Source organism: Eubalaena glacialis, chromosome 2, assembly GCF_028564815.1.
Source record: "Eubalaena glacialis isolate mEubGla1 chromosome 2, mEubGla1.1.hap2.+ XY, whole genome shotgun sequence".
In the NCBI taxonomy this organism is placed as follows: Eukaryota; Metazoa; Chordata; class Mammalia; order Artiodactyla; family Balaenidae; genus Eubalaena; species Eubalaena glacialis.
In genome coordinates, this window is record NC_083717.1 from 61,891,842 (window position 1) to 61,910,095 (window position 18,254).

Below are 18,254 nucleotides of genomic sequence, written 5' to 3' on the forward strand. Positions count from 1 at the left end.
TTTATCCATTCATCTGTCAATGGTCATTTAGGTTGTTTCCATGTCTTGGCTATTGTAAATAGTTCTTCTATGAACATAAGGGTGCATATTTTTCAAATTATAGTTTTGTCTGGATGTATGCCCAGGAGTGGGATTGCTGGATCATATGGCAACTCTTTTTTTGTTTTTTGAGGAACCTCCATACTGTTTTCCATAGTGGCTGTACCAATTTACATTCCTAGGGGTACTTCTGCACCTGTTCCAGGATGAGCTGCATGGCCGGGTCTCTCATTATCTGCTGCACCTCAAGGCAGCCACAGCCCCTCACTTCACATCTTCAGGCTGTCGTGTTGGTTGTACTGGGCCATGAGGTAGCATTGGTAACCGTCTGCTGCTTCCTTTACAGTTGGAGTCCAGGTCTGGTGTCTTCTGGTAGACATTTGTGGCCTTTGGGTAGTCTTTCATCACTTCTAGGGCAGCTGCTTTCCATGTATAACCCTTGATGAACGTTGGCTCTAGCCAGATACATTCCTCGCAGTCCTTGAGTGCCATCTGAAACTCCAGGAGGTTGCTATAGCAGGAAGCTTGATTGCTGTACAATTTAGCATCTTTTGAGTTCTGTTTGATGGCTTCCGTTTAATGCTTCCTGGCCTGGGGATAGTCCCTTTTCTGAAAACATGCATCGCCTTTGTTCTTCTCCTCTAAAGCCCACTCAGGGTTTATGTAGGCCAGTCACTCTTGCTCCTGCAGGATTTTCTCTTCCTGTTGGCATTTCTTGAGCACATCTGGGGTTCACTGCTCTGCCAGAGACTTGTTGTAGAAATGGATGGCATCCTTGTACTTTTCTTCTTTGAAATAGGCGTTGCCAATTTGAGTATAATCTCTGGTAGTCTGTCGGTAGTCTTCTTCGCCAACTTCAATGGCCTTCTCAAAAAGCTCCCGGAATTCACTGTAGTTGCCCTTTTCAATGTACACGGCTGCTTGGTTGGTCATGAAAGTCATGTTGGTGGGGTCCAGGCCTGTGGCTCTGTCATAGAGCTTCAAGGTTGCGTCAGAATCTTTCTTCTTACAAGCATCATTCCCCAATTCTTTTCCTTTCAGTGCCTGCTTCTTACTCTCCTGAAGATCTTTTTCCATTGGCTCTGGCTTGGTCTCCTTTTTGGGAGGAGGTGGTGGTGGAGGTATTGTCCTGGGATCACGCTCCAACTTCTGGTACAGATTGGACATGTTGAAAGGGTTCATGAATTTCCTTTCTGCCAGCCAGGCCTCCATACTCTGTAAACCCTCTTTGAGCTGAGGATTGTTTGCTTTGTGTTTTAAACCCTCCTCATAGGTTCGCTTGGCTTCTTCAAATGGGTTTAAGAACTCAAGAGCTTCTGCTTTTCATGAATAGCCCTTGCCCCAGTCAGGCTTGAAGGCAAGAGTTTTGCAACCATCCTCTGAGAGTGTTTCTATTGTCTGTTGTTTCTGCTAGCTCTTGGTTCAATTGTCTGGTCTCCTCCTGTGCCTGGCTGCCTTAGTTGTGTGCCGAATATTAAAAAAAAAAAAATTAGTTTGTAACATGTTTTGAGGATTAACATAATGTTATCTTCCTGCAGAGACAATTTTGTTTTCCTGTCCCAGTGCCTGAACTCACTAGAAATTAAAGATCATTTTTAAATTTATTTATTTATTTATTTATTTATTTTTGGCTGTGTTGGGTCTTCGTTTCTGTGCGAGGGCTTTCTCCAGTTGCGGCAAGCAGGGGCCACTCCTCATCGCGGTGAGCGGGCCTCTCACTATCACGGCCTCTCTTGTTGCGGAGCACAGGCTCCAGACGCGCCGGCTCAGCAGTTGTGGCTCACGGGCCCAGTCGCTCCACAGCATGTGAGATCCTCCCAGGCCAGGGCTCGAACCCGTGTCCCCTGCATTAGCAGGGAGACTCTCAACCACTGCGCCACCAGGGAAGCCCCAAAGATCATTTTAATCCAATCTTAGGGATTGAGACTCAAAACTGGGCTGCAGTCTATGTGAGGTCTGGCTTCCAGATACCCTTACTCCCAAGGTACAGCCTTCCAGGGTCTCAAACCAGTGGTCTGTGGATTTATAAGAGCCATTCACACACCCTGCCCCAAACTTTGGCAGGCCCTGGGCTCCTACTTTTGTCTCTGTAGTAATCTCGAAGCTGTTCAAAGTACTGCTCAGCTTCCCAGCTGCCTTTTTAGGATTGGCAACACACCCCCGCCCCCGCTGCCTGCCATGGGAAAACAGCTCTAAATGCTGAGCCTCCCTCTCTGAATTTTTGCCTCCTCCTGTATCTTGCTCTAGGAATTCTTCACTGTTGTGTTGACTCTCTGACAGCTTCAAGCAGATTTCTGTTTCTCTGCAGCCAGAGTTTTTATTAAAGGTAAAAATTGCACTGCTTTTCCAATTTCTTCCTTGGTTAATGGGCAGTTCATACTGCCTACTCCTTCTTGAGACGGGAGCAAAAGCATGGAGTTGGAAATGAACCTGGAAAGTATGAGGGTTCCCACTTAGCCCGAGTGGAGGGTACTTGTTGGGGAGACATGGAGAAGGGTGAAGAGAGGAAAATCATGAAGGGCTAAGAGCGCCTAAAAGACTGGGCTGCCTGAAAGGGATGCATGCCCCAAAGACCGTCCACTGCCCCCACTGAGGGAGCCCCGCTCATGTTGGCTGAGTTGGGGGCTGCTGAGTCAGAGAAGGGAGGCCATGCAAAGTTTCTACCCAACACAGGTGTAAAGTCAGGGCTAAGGCAGTAAAAAAAAAAACAGAAAACCCCAAATAACAGTGGTTTGAATAAGACAGACATTTATTTCTCTCTCACACCAAACAAGTTTGGAGGTGGGTAGTCCACAGTCGGTCAGGTGACTTTACAAGGATGTCTAGGACCTTCCTTTTTTGCTCCACCATCTTCCACTCACAGCCTCTACTTCATGGTCCAAGAGCTTGAGTTTCACATTTCAGTCAGCAAGAAGGAGAAGGACAAAGAGTAACACCTTTTCCTTTTGGGGACGCTTACCCTACATCCCTCACGGCACTCATCCTATTGGCCAGAACGGGGTCACGTGGTCACACCCACTACAAGGGAGGCTAGGAAATATAGTCTTTATTCTGGACCACCCCATGCCCAGCTAAGAATAAGGGATAGTGGGGACTTCCCTGGTGGTCCACTGGTTGAGACTCCACACTCCCAATGCAGGGGGCACGGGTTCGATCCCTGGTCGGGGAACTGAGGAACTAAGATCCCACATGCTGCACGGCACGGCCAAAAAATAAATTAAAAAAAATAAGGGATAGTATTAGTAATGAAGAACGGGAGGAGGAATATTCAGGGGCAACCAGTGGTCTCTGCTAGTGCCCTCCCCTTTCCTATCCTGTCCTCCCTCTCTCCTCCAGGAAGCCTTCCCTGACATCTCCAGTACTTACTAAGTCCCATTTCCTCTGCTTCGCAGCTCAGAGAGTCTGATCACTGTAAGGAAATTTTGAATTAAAAAAAAAAAATTACTGGATGTTTCCAATGGAAAACTATGCATTGTTTTGATTAGAACACATTCTTCTGATGCTCTCTCTATATATTTTTAAACAAACATCTCTTTTTTTACAACCTGTACCTTGTGGATGACCGATAGCAGTGCAAAATAATTGTTTATAATCATGCAAATAGATTGTTCGCTGGAGATTTAGACCCTCCCCCCACCAATAGAAAAAGCCAGTTTTACATGTATTTCTAAATTTATTTAAACATTCCTTTATTCCATATAAATTAAGGCTTCTTTGAATTCTCCTTTGAACTGGTTGTAACATCTGCCTGATTCCCTCATTAATACTGAGTTAAACACAATCTTTAACATGTGTTCATTTTTTATCTGTATGAGAGCCATGATTTTCCTTTTTTTATCATTCAACACCATACACAGCCTGACTTGGTAAGGGGGGAAATCCAGCCAGAGGTTCCAGCAGGACAGATGCCAGTCTGGGCAGAAAAACCCAGGAAAAATGGCTCTAGGTGTCAGACCCCTGACCTTAGAGGACGCACCTTTGGAGATAAAGGGCAGGTCTGGGGCCAGGTTTCCTACTTGGGCACCATTATTCCCGGGGAGGAAGGACAGACAGCAGGTGAGGCAAAGGTGGGCAGGGGAGAGGCAGGGAAGAAGTCAGTTTGCCTGATTCAGCAGGGACATCTATTTGTCCTTGCCCCTGACAGGGCCTCACAGAGTGATTCTCACCCTGTCGATGTGCTTGAAAGAGGTGGGTTGACATCGTGGATACCTGGGTGATGCAGCAGTAGGCAGGGCTGTAACTGGAGAACCGGAGACCCTTCCCCGACCCTGGGGGAGCCTTGACTGGGTCCCTGAGCTAGGGAACTGGGGGCTCTGGAATGTGGCTCCCTCCCGTGCATGAGCTGACTCACCTGTAGAGCTTTGCTAAGGCTATTCTCTTGGCCCAGAACACCCTCCCTGGAAGCACAGCGAGGCAGGAAGGTGCTGTTTCCTCTCTCATACCACCTCTCCTGTCCCTCCTCAGCCAGCACATGGCCACCTCAGCAGTCGTGGCAGGGGTGGGTCGAGGGGAGAGGGCTGGAGCTGGGCTGGGGAGTGGGCCAGGACTATGGTCAGCCAGGCAGGCTGGCCAGAGGCCTCCAATGGCTGTGGAGAATTGAGAATTCAGCAGAGGATGCAGAGGGTCCCGGGCTCCCCCATACTCTTCTCCCTGTTCCTCCTGTGAGCCCCCTATTCTGTCCTGGTCAAGTGGCTGGAGCCCTTGGGCCACCATAGCAACACTCCTCTGAGGAGCAAGGTAACAGACGGGGATTAAGGTCTGGATCGGGCAGGCACCTGCCAAGGGGCACATGAGGAGTGTAAGCTGATCCCCTACCCCACCCCCACTCCTCCACCAGAGGGCTGGGAGCCCGGAAGAGAGAGCCAGGAAGGGGAGGCCCACCTTCGAAGCTGGAGAGGCCTTACCTCCGGAAGGTACATAGGCAAAGCTGAGCATCTGCCAGCCCCACTGCCGGTGTGTCTAGGCAAATGTCTGCCTGGTCAGCCCTGGGACCACCTGTCTTGTTCCTCCCTTTGGGGTCCCACCTTGCCCACTGCTGTCATGTTCTCCAGGACTCTTTGGGTCTCCACACACCCTCTCTTCTGGTGCTGGACTAGGGTCACAGGATGACCCCCAGTGCAGACCCTCCTCCTGCCCCAGGAAGCCACTGGCCCTGATGATCACAGAGAGAGGGTTCCCCTCTGTACTCTGCTGTGTTAGGAATGGGGCATGGGGGCGGTGCAGAGCTCTTACACAGAACAGTCAGACTATAATCGCGCTAGACTGTGGTCCTCTCAGGGCTGTGGAGCTCAGGAGGAGGAGGGAGGCACTGGCACCGGCTGCAGTGCCAGGCAAGGGCCTGGTTGAGGGGCTTGAGCTGCTCCACAAGAAGAGAAATACTACCCAACCCTTGGTGCCAGATCCCCAACCTGCCCCAGAAGCTATGAATCTTCTAAAAGTTCTTGTATTGAAATCCTTGATCTCAAACTAGAATTCCCACTCAATTTATTTCAGGTACGAGGAACAGTTTATTTCAGGTGTTGGGATGGCCATCCTGTTGGAGCGCAGGGGAAGAGCAGCGAGACCCCAGGTCTAGCCCAGCTCAAGTGCAAATTCCAGTAGCAGCCCTGTCATAGACTGAGCCCCATCCTTGTGCTTAACCTAAGCCCTGATCCTAGACACAGGCTGAGCCCTGATCTCTAGCTCTTGATTGAGCTTTCTCTGTAAAATTGTTCTTGATCAGCAGGGGCTTGATGGGGAGAGTGAGCATGTGCTCCTCTCCCACCACTGGAGCCTGAGCCCAGAGCCCTTGCCCGGTGGTGTGCAGTGGTCTTCAGGCATGCTTCTGTCCCTCATCCCTCTCCTGTCCCTGGGAGCTCCTGCTTTGACCATCGCTGCTAAGCCGGCCTCAGAGCTGAGAGAATCTTTAGCCCTGCCCCCAGCTTTGGCCCCAGCCTCACCTAGACTGGCCTGGCCTGGCCAGGAGGGGCGCTGAAGGGGCCGGGAGATGAGGACCCAGTGTCCTAGGGTGTGAGTGGCCTTTGCTCTTGGACTGGAGCCATCAGAAATCAAATCTTCCTGGCCCTGAGGGTGCCTGGGCAGGGGGCGGCCCTGCCAGCCTGGGCAGAGGTTGGGGTTTCTGCAATCACTCCCTCCTTTGTGGAACACTGACATCTCTGGAGACAGAGGCTTCCTGGCATCACCAGGTAAGACCTGGGCATCCTGGGAGCACAGGCAAGGGAGATGGAATGGGGGTGCCAGAGTGGGTTGGCTGGCCTGGGAGATGGGGTCACAGGCCAGAGTCAGGGGGGGAGCCGCTTATGGAAGGGCAGGTGGGAGAATGGGGGCAATGGAACTAGGACTGGAGGTATAAGTTGTCAAAGACCAAAGCCTGCCCTTAGGAGGGCATCCACCTGGGACAGACAGGTCACTGACCCTCTCGGAGGTCACACACAGGCCAGGAGCCTGGTGGGAGAGGCTTTGAAAGAGCTGAAAACTTCTTACCGCTGCCGGGGGTGGGGTTGGTGGGGGAGGGATGCAGAGCATGGTCTGAGCCCCAAGCCGAGCTGGCTCCCGTGAAGGCACCAGACCCCTGCCCTTCCTACCCTCAGCAGCTCAAAGCTTCTTAGGGCTGCCCTGGTCCTTCTCCTCCTGTGTTTGCAGGGGCAGGGGGAGGAAGGGGGGTGGTGAGCGGAAAGCAGGAATGACTGCAGCAAGGACCAGGAGGCTCTGGTTGAGACTGCACACCGTTCTGGGTCTGCCCAGAATGCCAGGTCTGCGGGGGTACCCGGGAAGGACCCCCCAACCCAAAGCCCACCCATCTCCACACCCAACATCCCCAGTCCAGGTCTCTGGCCAGGATTCCACAGGGGCGCAGTGGGGGCGGGCAAGATGGGGACTGTTCTCTGATCTGCCCTCCTCCAGACTCCCCTCCTAGCCTAATGTGGTGGGAGCGGGGACCAAAGTGCCTCAGGAGCTGGGGCAGGGGATGGGGCGTGGCTGTCAGTGTCACTGCCCTCCACCAAGTCCCATCCTACCTGGACACCAGCAGAGCTTCCACCACATTAGCACCTCTGCCATCATCACAGCTCTACTATGACTGCCACTGTCGCCACAGCCACCCCACCCCACCGTCAGCACCACTCACGCCCCCACCCGGACCCGGACCATCTGCACACTGAGACCCTCACCACGTCCACGAAGAGCACCCACCTCGCATTTGAAGACTGGACAGAACTTTTCATTCTTCTTCAATAGGTTTTCAGGCCTATAACCTCTCGGGCTGTGGGGCTGGCACATTCAACAGAGTCTGTAGCCCAAAGGGAGAAGGGCTTTGCTGGAGGGTCAGGCAGCAGGGGCTTGCAGCTGAGCTGCAGGGAAGAACTGTGGAAGGGGGCCGGGCAGACGCAGCTCAGGGAGTGGCTGGAGGCTTTAGCCAACCAGAGCTCACAGCTGGGCAACCTTCCTTTCCTGAAGGGGGATCCAAGCGGAGTCTTCCATCTGCCACCTTCCACCTGGTCCTGGAGGCTTGGCAGCCTGAGTGGGAGCCTTCAGCATGAACGGGCAGTGGCTTCCAGCCGCTGGGCTTCTCCTGGCTGGTAAGTGGAGGTGCAGCCCCTGGGGGGGGGGGCTGTCTTAGACCCCGCCCACTCACCTGGGGGACTTCCATGGCTCCCACGTCAGGGCTGGCCTTCCTTGTCTTCATGTCAGCCTGGCTTTGGTCAGCTCGGAGGATCCTGAGACGGGGCCAGGATCCCCTCCTCAGTCCCCCACGCTTGGGGCTCCATGAGGGCACTCAGCGTCACCCACTTGGGGGAACCTGGCATGGGGCTGGCCCCCAAGGGACTCAGTGCACCCTTGTAGCCAGGTGTGGTATTACAGCTTTCAGAGGTGGGTCCCCTCCCCATCCCCCCACCCCCCTTCAGCCCTCAAGAAGCATCCTGTGTTCTGGGAATGGAATAAGGTAATTGCCTTGTTTCCTTGCTGGAGGTTGAACAGCACTTCCCAGCATCCTCAAGCAGCCTGGGTCTCACCAGAAAAGACTCCTTTGGGGAGGGGTCCTGCCATGGGGTGGAGCTGGGATGGGAGAGAAGAGAGGGACCCTTGAGGTATGCCCCTTTACCTCACTGTCCCCCTTTCTGGCGGCAGGGCAGAGTTCCCCTGTCTCTGGTGGGCTAGGGCCAGAGAAAGGAAGTTTCTCCAGAGGTAGCCCAGTGGTTTGGGGCAGAGGTGGGGCCAGGGTTTGGGTCTCCTCAGGTGCCCTAAAGGAGGGAGGAGGCAGGGAGGGCAGGCATCTAAGAGGCTGTGGGCCAATCCCACCCCACCGAGCGGCTGGCAAAACAGGCCTCTCCTGTTTTACAGCTGTCCTGGTGGTCTCGGCTTCCGCCCTGCCCCTTCTTCCTCCTCACAAAGACCTGGGTCCGTCTTCCTTGGCTTCTGGCACATCTGCTTTGCAAGGGGACAGCAAGAAGATACTCCTCCCATCATTAAACTCCTTGGTGACAGTCCTCGCTGGAGTCTTTCCCTCAGCCAAGAGGCCAGGGGAGGCTCCTGGCAGGAAGGCAGGAGCCCTTTTTCCAGAGGCACCTGGGGACCAGCAGGCTCTTCTAGGCTCGCTCCTGGACTTGCCTCTCCACTCGGACCAGCCTGCCCCTTTGGGAACCACTGGGGTCTCAGGCAGGGCCACACCCAGACCAGCTCCATCAGCAGTGGCTGAGCCTGCAGCCCACAGGGCCCCTGAGTCCCAGCCAGTGTCCTACGTGGCTGGACCTGGAGAGGAGATCTTGGTCACTGGGTCTCCAGAGATAGCTGCCACATCACCATCGCAGGCTTCTCCACAACCTCTGGCCTGGTCTGTGGGCAGGCACACCTTCAGCCCCAATGCTTGGGTGCCATCTGCATCAGGAGCCAGCAACTTCAGGCCAGGGACCGCCCCACTTCTGACATTGGCTCCAAAGGCCCCAGAGAAGGCCGTGTCCTCAGCACCCCAGGGCCCACTTGCGTTTACATCGATCAGTAACACGTTGGCTGCCACAGAGCCTCTTCTCCCTGTAGCAACAGTGTGGTCAGGGCTGGACACGGCCTCCACAGCCCTCACAGTGGGCTCAGGCTCACCCAGAAGTGGTCTGGCGTCCAGTCTGGGCCCAGCGCCCAGTGGTCCTTCAATGTTGCCATTGCCCTCAGCGGTACCCTCTTCACAGTCGTCATCAGCATCACTGCCGCTGTCGTCCCCACCCTCATCCCCGTCACCTGCACTAACATCACCATCACCAGTCCTGGCCTCAGTTTCCCCCTTCACCACCGGAGCCAGAACCTCTCCGGATGCTTCTGCATCTGAGTTCCCACCTACAACCTCAGGCCTTCTCTTCAATGTTTCCAGCGTCCCACCTGCCCTGCCTCTGGTGGTTACAGGGATGGCTGCTCTTCAGTGGACAGTCCAGCCTGGGCCGGTGGTCCCTGCCAACCCAGCCCCCTTGACCACCCTCTCCTTCGGATGTGCCTCTGGCCTTCCTGCCAGCTGAGCGTCCCTGGAGGTGCCGCCTCCTCCCAGTCGTCTTTCCTGCCTCACCCCGGCCAGGCTGTCTCATTGCAGGACTCAGGCTCTCCCTCCCCAGGACCCAGTCGCGTGACTCGCTCTGTGACCTTCAGGATCACCAATGAAGCCTTCTCAGCGGCGCTCGGGAACCCTGCCTCCCTGGAGTACCAGCTGCTGAGTGAAAACATCTGACATCAGGTGCGAGCTTCTTCCTCCGTCTGCTCAGGCGTGCTGACCCCAGCCCACCCCCTACCCCACTTACCTCTGAGCACCCAGGCCCGTCCCACCTCTGTGCTTTGGCATGGGCTGTTCCTCCACCCTGGGCCACCTTGCGCCCTCTGCTGCCCTTGCTGCCTGGCGAAGGCTGCCTCCTTGGAGAGGCCTCCCCTGGTGACTCAGACCCCCTGCCCCGCAGAATCGGCATACCTCCCTCTGTGAGCTGCCTTTCCCACACCATCCCACCCCAACCTGTGGCTCTCCGTAGACCTCAGCTCCCTGAGGACAGCTGGGCACAGGGCTGGGTGCCCACAGGGGCTCTGGAAGTGTGGAGTCAATGAAACTCACCCTGTGCCTCTCCTCGGTGAGGGGAGGAGCATGTGGGGTGCAAGGTGGGAGCCCAAAAGGTAGAAAACTGACCCTGTCCCATGAGTGGCTCCAGCAGGAAGGGGGAGCCAGGCAGAGACCCTTGCAGAGAGTGGGTGTGGAGAGAGCGCTCTCCCAGGAGGGTGGGGGGCTGTTACAGGATAAACAGAAGACTGATTTAGATCGCCAGGGTTAGGGGGTTGCCCAGAGAACACCTTTCTTTTTTTTTTTTTTAGTATAAATTTATTTATTTATTTATTGGGTGTGTTGGGTCTTCGTTGCTGCGCACAGGCTTTCTCTAGTTGCGGCGAGCGGGGGCTGCTCTTCGTTGCGGTGCGCAGGCTTCTCATTGTGGTGGCTTCTCTTTGTTGCAGAGCACGGGCTCTAGGCGCACGGGCTTCAGTAGTTGTGGCACGCGGGCTCGGTAGTTGTGGTGCACGGGGTTAGTTGCTCCGTGGCATGTGAGATCTTCCCGGACCAGGGCTCAAACCCGTGTTCCCTGCATTGGCAGGCGGATTCTTAACCACCACGCCACCAGGGAAGTCCAAGAACACCTTTCTGAGAAAGGAGAATTTTAACTGGGATGGAGAGAAGGCAGCCAGATAAAATGGGGAGGGGCTTTCTAGACAGAGGGAACAGCGTGTGTGAGGACCCTGAGGTGAAGAGGTGGGCAGAGGCTGAGGCCACGGGAGAGAGGGGCTGAATGGAGAAGACATGAAACCCAGGGTGGGAGGGGGAGAATGAGGAGGAGGGGCTGTCGTCCAGGTGTGATGGCAGGGTGGCGGCTGTAGGGATACAGGACAATTGGATTGGAGAGTGATTTTCAATAAAACTACAGAGAAGGAAAGGCCTGGGAAGGCTGTGTGTTTGCTGGACAGCTGGAGGCGCCCTGCGGTTCTCAGTAGAGGGTGATCGGCAGGTGGTCCCTGGCGGCCATGCGGGGAAGTCTTGGGTGGCCCCCGGCAGTCCAGGTGGCCAGTGGGGCCATTGCAGGGGCCAGACCAGAGATAATGAGAGTGGACGAGGGTGGGCTGATGCTGTGGAGAAGTGGGGGGCCACGATGACCCTCAGATGCCTCTGTCTGTCCTCAGCTGCAGTCCATCTATCACGAGGCCTTCTCCAGCTTTCAGGGTGTCGGTGACCTGCTCTTTAGGTAAGTGAGCGAGTCTTTCAGGGTCCACCACCTGCCTGCCAGCCGGTCTGTGTCTTCTCAGGCCGCAAGAGCACTCGCCCAGGCTGCCCCGCTGTTCCCAGCCCCACCAAGGCCAGAAGCACCTTAGGGGCCAGGAAAAGCCCTGAGCGGGCGGGCAGGAGGCCCACATCTGGTTCTGCCCCTGGCTGCGTGACCTCAGGTGACCTCCTGCCTGCTCTGAGCCCCAATTCCAGCTGCAAAATTTGGGCAGGGGTGCCAGGCATTGCCTGAATGTGGTGGGAAAGACAGAGGACTTCCCTGGGGTCAGGAGCCCATAAATGACATGTAAACAGATGCAAATCCCCTTTCTGGTTCTGAGCCCCTGGGGATGCTGGGGGGGACCTAAAGCCAGATTTGCCAGCAGATGCCAGCCCTGCAATCTCATAAAAAAGGTTGAGAAGGTCCAAATCATCCATGTGAATTGTGAGCTCGGTGTAGACCTTGATAGAAGCTTGATTATACCTAGTGATGGGAAGTTCACCACCACTATCTTTCCAGGCCATGAGCCAAGTTGGTTAGAAAGTTTCCCCTTTTAATGAACTGAAATCTCTCTCTGAATTCCCTGCCCTGGGTCTGAACAGAAGCTTTGTCTCCCCAGCCCCAGGATGGCACAGCAGAAAACGGGTACTCAGGGGAAGGATGAAGGAAATCTGGATCCCGAGGCTGCTTGTTTTCAGATCTCTCCCCACAAACTCCTTCAACCCCATGCTCAGGCCAGGCTGCCTCCTCAGGACATGGCCAGTTGGTCCACCTCCTACAGGCTGTCAGAGATTCCTCAGGCCTGTCACCTCCCTCTCTCCTGACACCCTGCTCCTGTGATGCCACCAAAGATGTTTTTCCCAGTCTGGCTCAGGTTGACTTCCTGATTGCTCACAGCGGCCGTCTCCCTGGGCGGGATTCCCAGTGTTCCCATTAGAGCCAGTTTGTTGGGGTGTCCGAGGGAACCTGCTTTCCCGAGCACCTGCTCTGTGCTCTGCTGGCTGCACCATTAGTCATCACACAACCCTACAGCAAAGGAATCATTATCCGCATTTTAGCGAGGAGGCAGCTGAGACCCAGAGGGGTGCTGTCACACAGGGACTCAGTCCACGGCTCCCCCGGTGGATTCCCCTTCCTCAGGACACTGGCCTACTTGTGCACCAGCCAGGTCTTCATCCAGCCCCCAGGGCCCTCCCTGCCCCCACTGGACCCCTGGTAAGGATGTGTCTCTGTCCCCAGGCCTGACTCTGCAGCTGTGAATGCCTCCCTTGTGTTTGGGGGCCCCGTCCTGGGCCCCCCTGCCTGTGAAGTCCTCTGGACTCTGTACCGCAAAGTGAAGGCCGCAGGGAAGATGTTGGGGAACCTGTGCCTGGATGAGAGCAGCCTCGCCTCTGATGGTGAGTCTCCGCCCGCCCCCCCCCAACCCCCTACCTCAGTGCCTCCTCGCCTGCCCACAGACGGCTGGGGGTGCTCCCTAGAGGGGTCCAACTCGTGCCCTGGCCATGAGGCAGGGTGTGGTGGATCAGGAGGCTCCTGGGGCCTCCTGAACTCCCAGCCATGGCCCTGCAGGGTCCAACCTGACCGACCTGGCCCTGGAGACCATCAGCATCCATCTCACGGCCATGAGGCCCTTCCAGCTCCCGGTTCCTCCTGCCTGGCTCTGCCCCCTTTGTCATGCTGGAAAAGACGATCCTCTGACAGGTGAGGTGGCCTCTTGCCCTCCCTCCGAAGCCTGGGGCACCCACTTTGCCTTCCTTGACTGCAGGCCTCCGTGGCTTGGGGGTGAGGTGTGGGGCGGCACCCAGCCACGGCCCTGTGGGGGGAGGCAGGCATGGAGGGCACACAACCCTGCCCGATGGGCCCCTGTTTGAGGGGTGACGCCCCGCCCGGGGGTGGGGAGGTTGCCTGAGGGAGGTGACAGCCCTGCCCCAGGGGGCATATGGTCAGGCTCTGTAACCAGACACCCCTATGCAGGGCCAGCACTAGGGTAAGGAAGTGAGACACCCAGGACGCAATGTTTAAGGAGACGCTCAGTTGCCTCACCCCAGTCCTGCCCCCACCCCATCCCACGCTGGGTCTCAGGAGCAACAGTCCCCAGGCCTGCCCTGACCTCCAGGACTCCCCACAGGTCACGTCCGTGGTGTCAGGATTCTATACAGCGCATCCCCAGGAAGACCCCCTGCTCCTCTTCAGGTGGGTTGGGCTCTTCCTCTGCTGCCCAGCCTGCCCTGCTCCTCTCCTGGGGGCCACCCTGGGGCAGAGGGGGGCGTGACTCTGAGCCAGGCCATGGGAGGCATGGGCTGGGGGCCACCAAGGGAGGGCTGTGTCCCAGGTAGCTCCAGCTGGCCCTATAAAGCTCTGCCCTAGGAGGTGGGGAGCCCTAGTGCCTGAGGGTGTGCTGGGGTGGGAGGCTGGATACCTGCTTCTAGAAACATGTGCTGGCGGAGCCTGTAACCCCTGCACTCCCCCCTTGTACTCGCCCTAGTAATGCGGACCAGTGGGTGGGCGTTTACATCGAATACAAGTTCCAGACCCCCATCAGTACCCACCTCCCAGGCTTGGCCAATCACCTGGCCTGGAACATAATGGATCCTGCTGTCCAGAAATCCAGCGTCATGGCCAATGGTGAGTCAGGGCTGGGATTCCTGTGTGTCTTTGGCCAGCAGCCTCTTAATCTCTCTGGGTCTCAATGTTCCTCCTCTGGAGAATGGACAAAATTTCATGTCGACCACGAATACTCTTGTGCTGGGGCCACCACGAAGAATCAGATACGGAGCCTCAGATGGGGAGCTGGATAGATAAGCTCTGTGGGCCATCGTATCTGTCACAGCTACTCGACCGCTCCCTTATAGCTAGAAGGCAGCCCCAGACAGTATGTAGACAGATGGGCATGGCTGTGTGCCAGTACAACTAGATGGATACGGAAACTTGTATATCACATAACTTTGATGTGCCACAAAATACTATCCTTTTGATGTTTTTCAACTATTTAAAAATGTAAAAACTATTCTTAGCTCATGGGCTATACGTAAACAGGCGGCGGGGCTGGATTGAGCCTCAGACTGGATGTGGCTGACTGCTGGCTGAGAGCATAGAGGTTGGGGTGAGCAGCCCTGGGGTAGGGCTTGGTCCTCTCCCAGGGCTCCCGGGAGAGGGGGCTTAGGCTGATGCCCACCTTCCCGCCCCTCTAGCGGAGAAAGCAGAGATGGTGCAGTATGAAGTGTGGCTGCAGATCCTGGACCAACCCTTCACCAAGGCCTTGCAGGACAAAAGCGGCCCTAAGTCCCAGCAACTTCAGGGGATGCTGACGAGATGGGTGAAGTGGGGGCGGGGGGAGAGGAGGGAGGAGCAGGAGGCTGGAGGCTTCATGTGTGGGGACCCAACAAGGCTGCAGTACAGCTGTGACCCTCTTCATCCTCTCTGCTCCCCAGCTGACCACCGTCCTCAGGCCTCTGCAGAACTTCGGCCAAGTGGTGGTGGAGAAGTTCCAGTAAGGCCGTGGTGGCTCTGGGTGACCTGGGGCCCAGGGCTGAACTCTAGGGGTGGGGCCAGTTGCTCGGAGAAACGGCCTTCCTGAGACCCACCCCCCCCCCCAGGCTGTCTAGCCTCCTGACACGTGCTGATCCTCCTGCCAGGCCCGACCCACTGACTGCCAGGGTGGGTGCCACCTTCTTCCGGGCCGCGCCGGCCCGAGCCCTCGTGCAGGACTGCGTGCTCCGGGGTCTGCATGCCCTGCAGGAAGCTGAGGGCCTCTCCGTGGAGATGGTCAGCCCAGACCTCGGTCAGTGCCTCTCTCCCGGCTTCCCTCTATCTATCTGTGTCATCCGGCCATTTGCATCCTCCCTCAGGCTCGTTGCCTTGCTGCCCCTGCTGGCCCTGATTCTGAGGCCTGCTTCCCCCTCCTGCCCTCCCCTCCTCCTGGACTAGCCCCCAGCTGGCTGCTCTTTAGGGCCCAGGCCCGGCTCCTCCTCTTCCCGGGAGCCCTCCAAGGTGGCCCCAGCTCTAGAGCTCTATTCCTGTAGCACCTTCTGGGCCAGGACCCCTCTCCTGGGACTTCTCTGCAGGCCTGGCTTTGCCTTCTCAGGGGTCTGTGGTCTGGAAGAATGGGGACCCACCCAGCCGTCATCTCCCCACTTTGTTCTGAAGCCTCAGGTCAGCGTCACACCTCCATCCCCAGCTGTGCTGTGGCGCTCACCATCCTGGGGCTCCTGCTTACTGCATCGCCCTTGTCCTGGTGAGCGTCTGACTGGGCCAGGGTCTCTTTCCCGGGAGACAGGCTGGGCCCTTGACCCTCTGAGTCAAGCTGAGGGGTCACTCCCCACCCCAGGAACTGAGGGGCTTCCAGCCAGGGAGCTTGGCCTGACCCCACCCTTCCCGTCCCAGGTGCTGACGCGGAAGGCCTGCTTCGGAGTGTCAAGGTACAGAGGTCAGTTCTTCCTGCTCCCCCGGGACGTTTACTCTGGATGGGGTCGGCCTCCCAGCCACCAAGGCCTCGTGCAAACATTTCCCAGTGGGTGTTGACAGAGCCTGGGCGGTACAGTCACTGTGCCCCAAAAGCTCACGCCCTCTGTCATGGGGGGTGAACCCGGGGTGGTCAAGCAGAACCCTCTAAATGCGCTCCACTTAGCCCCAGAAATGCTGCAGAGGGTGGGTGCACAGAGGCAGAACTTAGGGCCCCATGTGGCCAGGAGAGCTGGAGCAGGGAAGGAGATCTGGGGAGGGGAGCTTGCCTCTACCACCGGAGGACCAGGCAGCGACCCCTCCACGCCCCGGAAGAAGTGGGGACACGTGCCCCAACTCAGTGTCCCCTTTGACCCCAAAGCCAGGAGGACGTGGGGGAGGGCAGGTAGCACCATTCTGGGCACACTGTTGTTCCTGACTCCTGGCTTTTGGCCTTTCCCCACCCCACAGGTGCCCCTTCCCGCGGCTGCTCCCGCCACTGAAACCACACTCCAAACCTCTCCTCCTCCCGCCCCGCCCCCAGCCTTCCACAGTCAGCGCCTCAACCCTGACAACGAGAGCCAGAGCAGGAAGGCACCACCTGAGGTCACACAGCAAGGGGGGCTTCTTCCCTCCTAGCTCATCCAAGGACTAGACTCCCAGGGCCGCGACAGAGGCAGGGTGGGGGGGACAGCGCCTCACCTCCCACACCAGGGACACCAGGGACACCAGGCGTGCTCTAACCACGGCACCCACCTCCCCCCGGAAGGTCTGGGAAACTACTCGATACCATCGTCATACTCAGGTCAGGCCCTGGGGAGCGGAACAGGGCAAGATGAAGGCCTGCAGAAGATGCGGGCAGGGGAACAGAGCTGGCGCCCTCACACCAGCCTGACACGGTGGTGGGGCTGGAGGTATCATTGGTCTCAAGCCAAACTCCGGTCCTTTTGGGGTGTGGAAAATTAAATGACACGGCGCAATCAGAAGCTGGTACAAAAGACTGCTTTTGTTTCTAGGCAGTCATCCAACATGAGGACACAGGAGAGATTCAGAGCAGAGCCCACAGGAGGAGGTGGGGACAGAAGACTGACAGGGTCAAGGGTGGGAATGGGGACTCTTGGGGGCAAGGCCTGGTCCCAGCCCCACCTCCGCCTTAGGGCCGGTCACCCTCAGACCAAAGGCCTTGGGTTGCTGGTGGCCGAGGTGAGGCCTGGCTGTGTGCCAGGGAAGGTTGGCGCGCGGGGCAAGCCGGGCTCAGAGAACAGACCGCCTGGCCGGGGAAGGTCTAGGACGGAAGCTGAGCTGACAGCCTCTCAGGGGCGGAGGGTGGGGCTTTGGAGGGGGAGGCAGCTTTCCTGGATGACAGCCAGGGAGGTGAAGGCCTTGGCCCACAAAGCTCCAGCGACTCCTGGGCCCGCGGGGACGTGAGAGATTTGGTAGCACAGGGCGATGGTCTTTGAAACCATGACCTAGAAGGGAAGGACACTCAAGTGTAGTCTTACCCCAAAGGCTCCCTCGACCTACAGAAGAGCCGGCAGGCCCGGCGAGGGGACCCAGGAGCCCATGGCCCAGACCATGGGCTTACCTGGCCAAAGATAGCAGCCAGCACCAAGATGCCAGAGAGGGTCAACAGGAAGGTCACCATGTAGAGGTTGACTGTAGCTGGCGGCCGATTCCTCTGTACTTCCGGAATATTTAAGCTTTCATTCATACCCCTGAAGGGCCCCTGCCCACCAAGCCTCTACCCCTTGGTACCCGGAAACTAGCCTGTTACCTGCACCTATCTTGGGTCAGCCCCCTCTCTTCACGACTTCTGACTCAAAGGCCAGGGCAGGCCAGGGACTAGGAGGCGGCCCTGCAAGATGCTCCCCCAACCGTCAGGATGCCTAAAACATCCCTGCTAGTGTTTTTCTTAGGGAGGGAGGGTTATGCCAGCCTTGTTCTCGCAAGCTGCCCCCCTTACCATGAGAGTCCCTGTAGGTGATACAGGAGAGAAGGGGGTGGGATAAGCAGGAAAGAGCCTGAGGGCCAAGGCTGGCCAGTGAACGTGGAGCCCCTCTGCTCTTCAGGCTTTGGTCGCCTGGCCCTCCACAAGCCAGGCTGTCAAGCATCACGTGAGGCCTTGCATGAAGATACAGTTCAGACACACCCAGTGACCTCTGTGGGTTTGAAGGAGAAGGTACAGGGAAGGGAACCCACACGTGGGGACCTAGCATGGTCTCTCTGGAGGTGAAGTGACAGTACCTGCAACACGTAAGGAGAAAGGGTCTACCTGGCAAGGTGAGCCAGCCATGCGGACACCAGGATGGACAGACATCACCAGGGTCTACAGGATGGCGGAGGGGCCTGGTAAACCAGCACCCTCACGCAGACGAGTGGGCCAGATGGGGGCCGGCAGGACACTTCCCCATGGGCCAGATGGGGCCGGCAGGACACTTCCCACGGCCCACCATTACACGGACTTTAATTCTCAGCAGCTCTGGAACTGCACAGTCCCATTCTCCAGCT

The 18,254-nt window shown here is 57.1% G+C and overlaps 2 long non-coding RNA genes and 1 pseudogene across 2 annotated transcripts; 2 read left to right on the forward strand and 1 right to left on the reverse strand.

The window, feature by feature from the left end:
- Positions 1 to 217: 217 nt before the first annotated feature.
- Positions 218 to 10,149, reverse strand: LOC133084605 (stress-induced-phosphoprotein 1-like; annotated as a pseudogene).
- Positions 10,150 to 12,613: 2,464 nt separating this feature from the next.
- On the forward strand, positions 12,614 to 13,478 carry LOC133085041 (uncharacterized). The gene is made up of 3 exons (XR_009699518.1): positions 12,614 to 12,703; positions 12,876 to 13,007; positions 13,435 to 13,478. It is a non-coding gene; the product is annotated as an uncharacterized LOC133085041 (long non-coding RNA).
- A 1,097-nt stretch (positions 13,479 to 14,575) lies between these two features.
- On the forward strand, positions 14,576 to 14,970 carry LOC133085042 (uncharacterized). Its single transcript, XR_009699519.1, has 3 exons — positions 14,576 to 14,622; positions 14,738 to 14,796; positions 14,942 to 14,970. It is a non-coding gene; the product is annotated as an uncharacterized LOC133085042 (long non-coding RNA).
- The last annotated feature ends 3,284 nt before the right edge of the window (positions 14,971 to 18,254 follow it).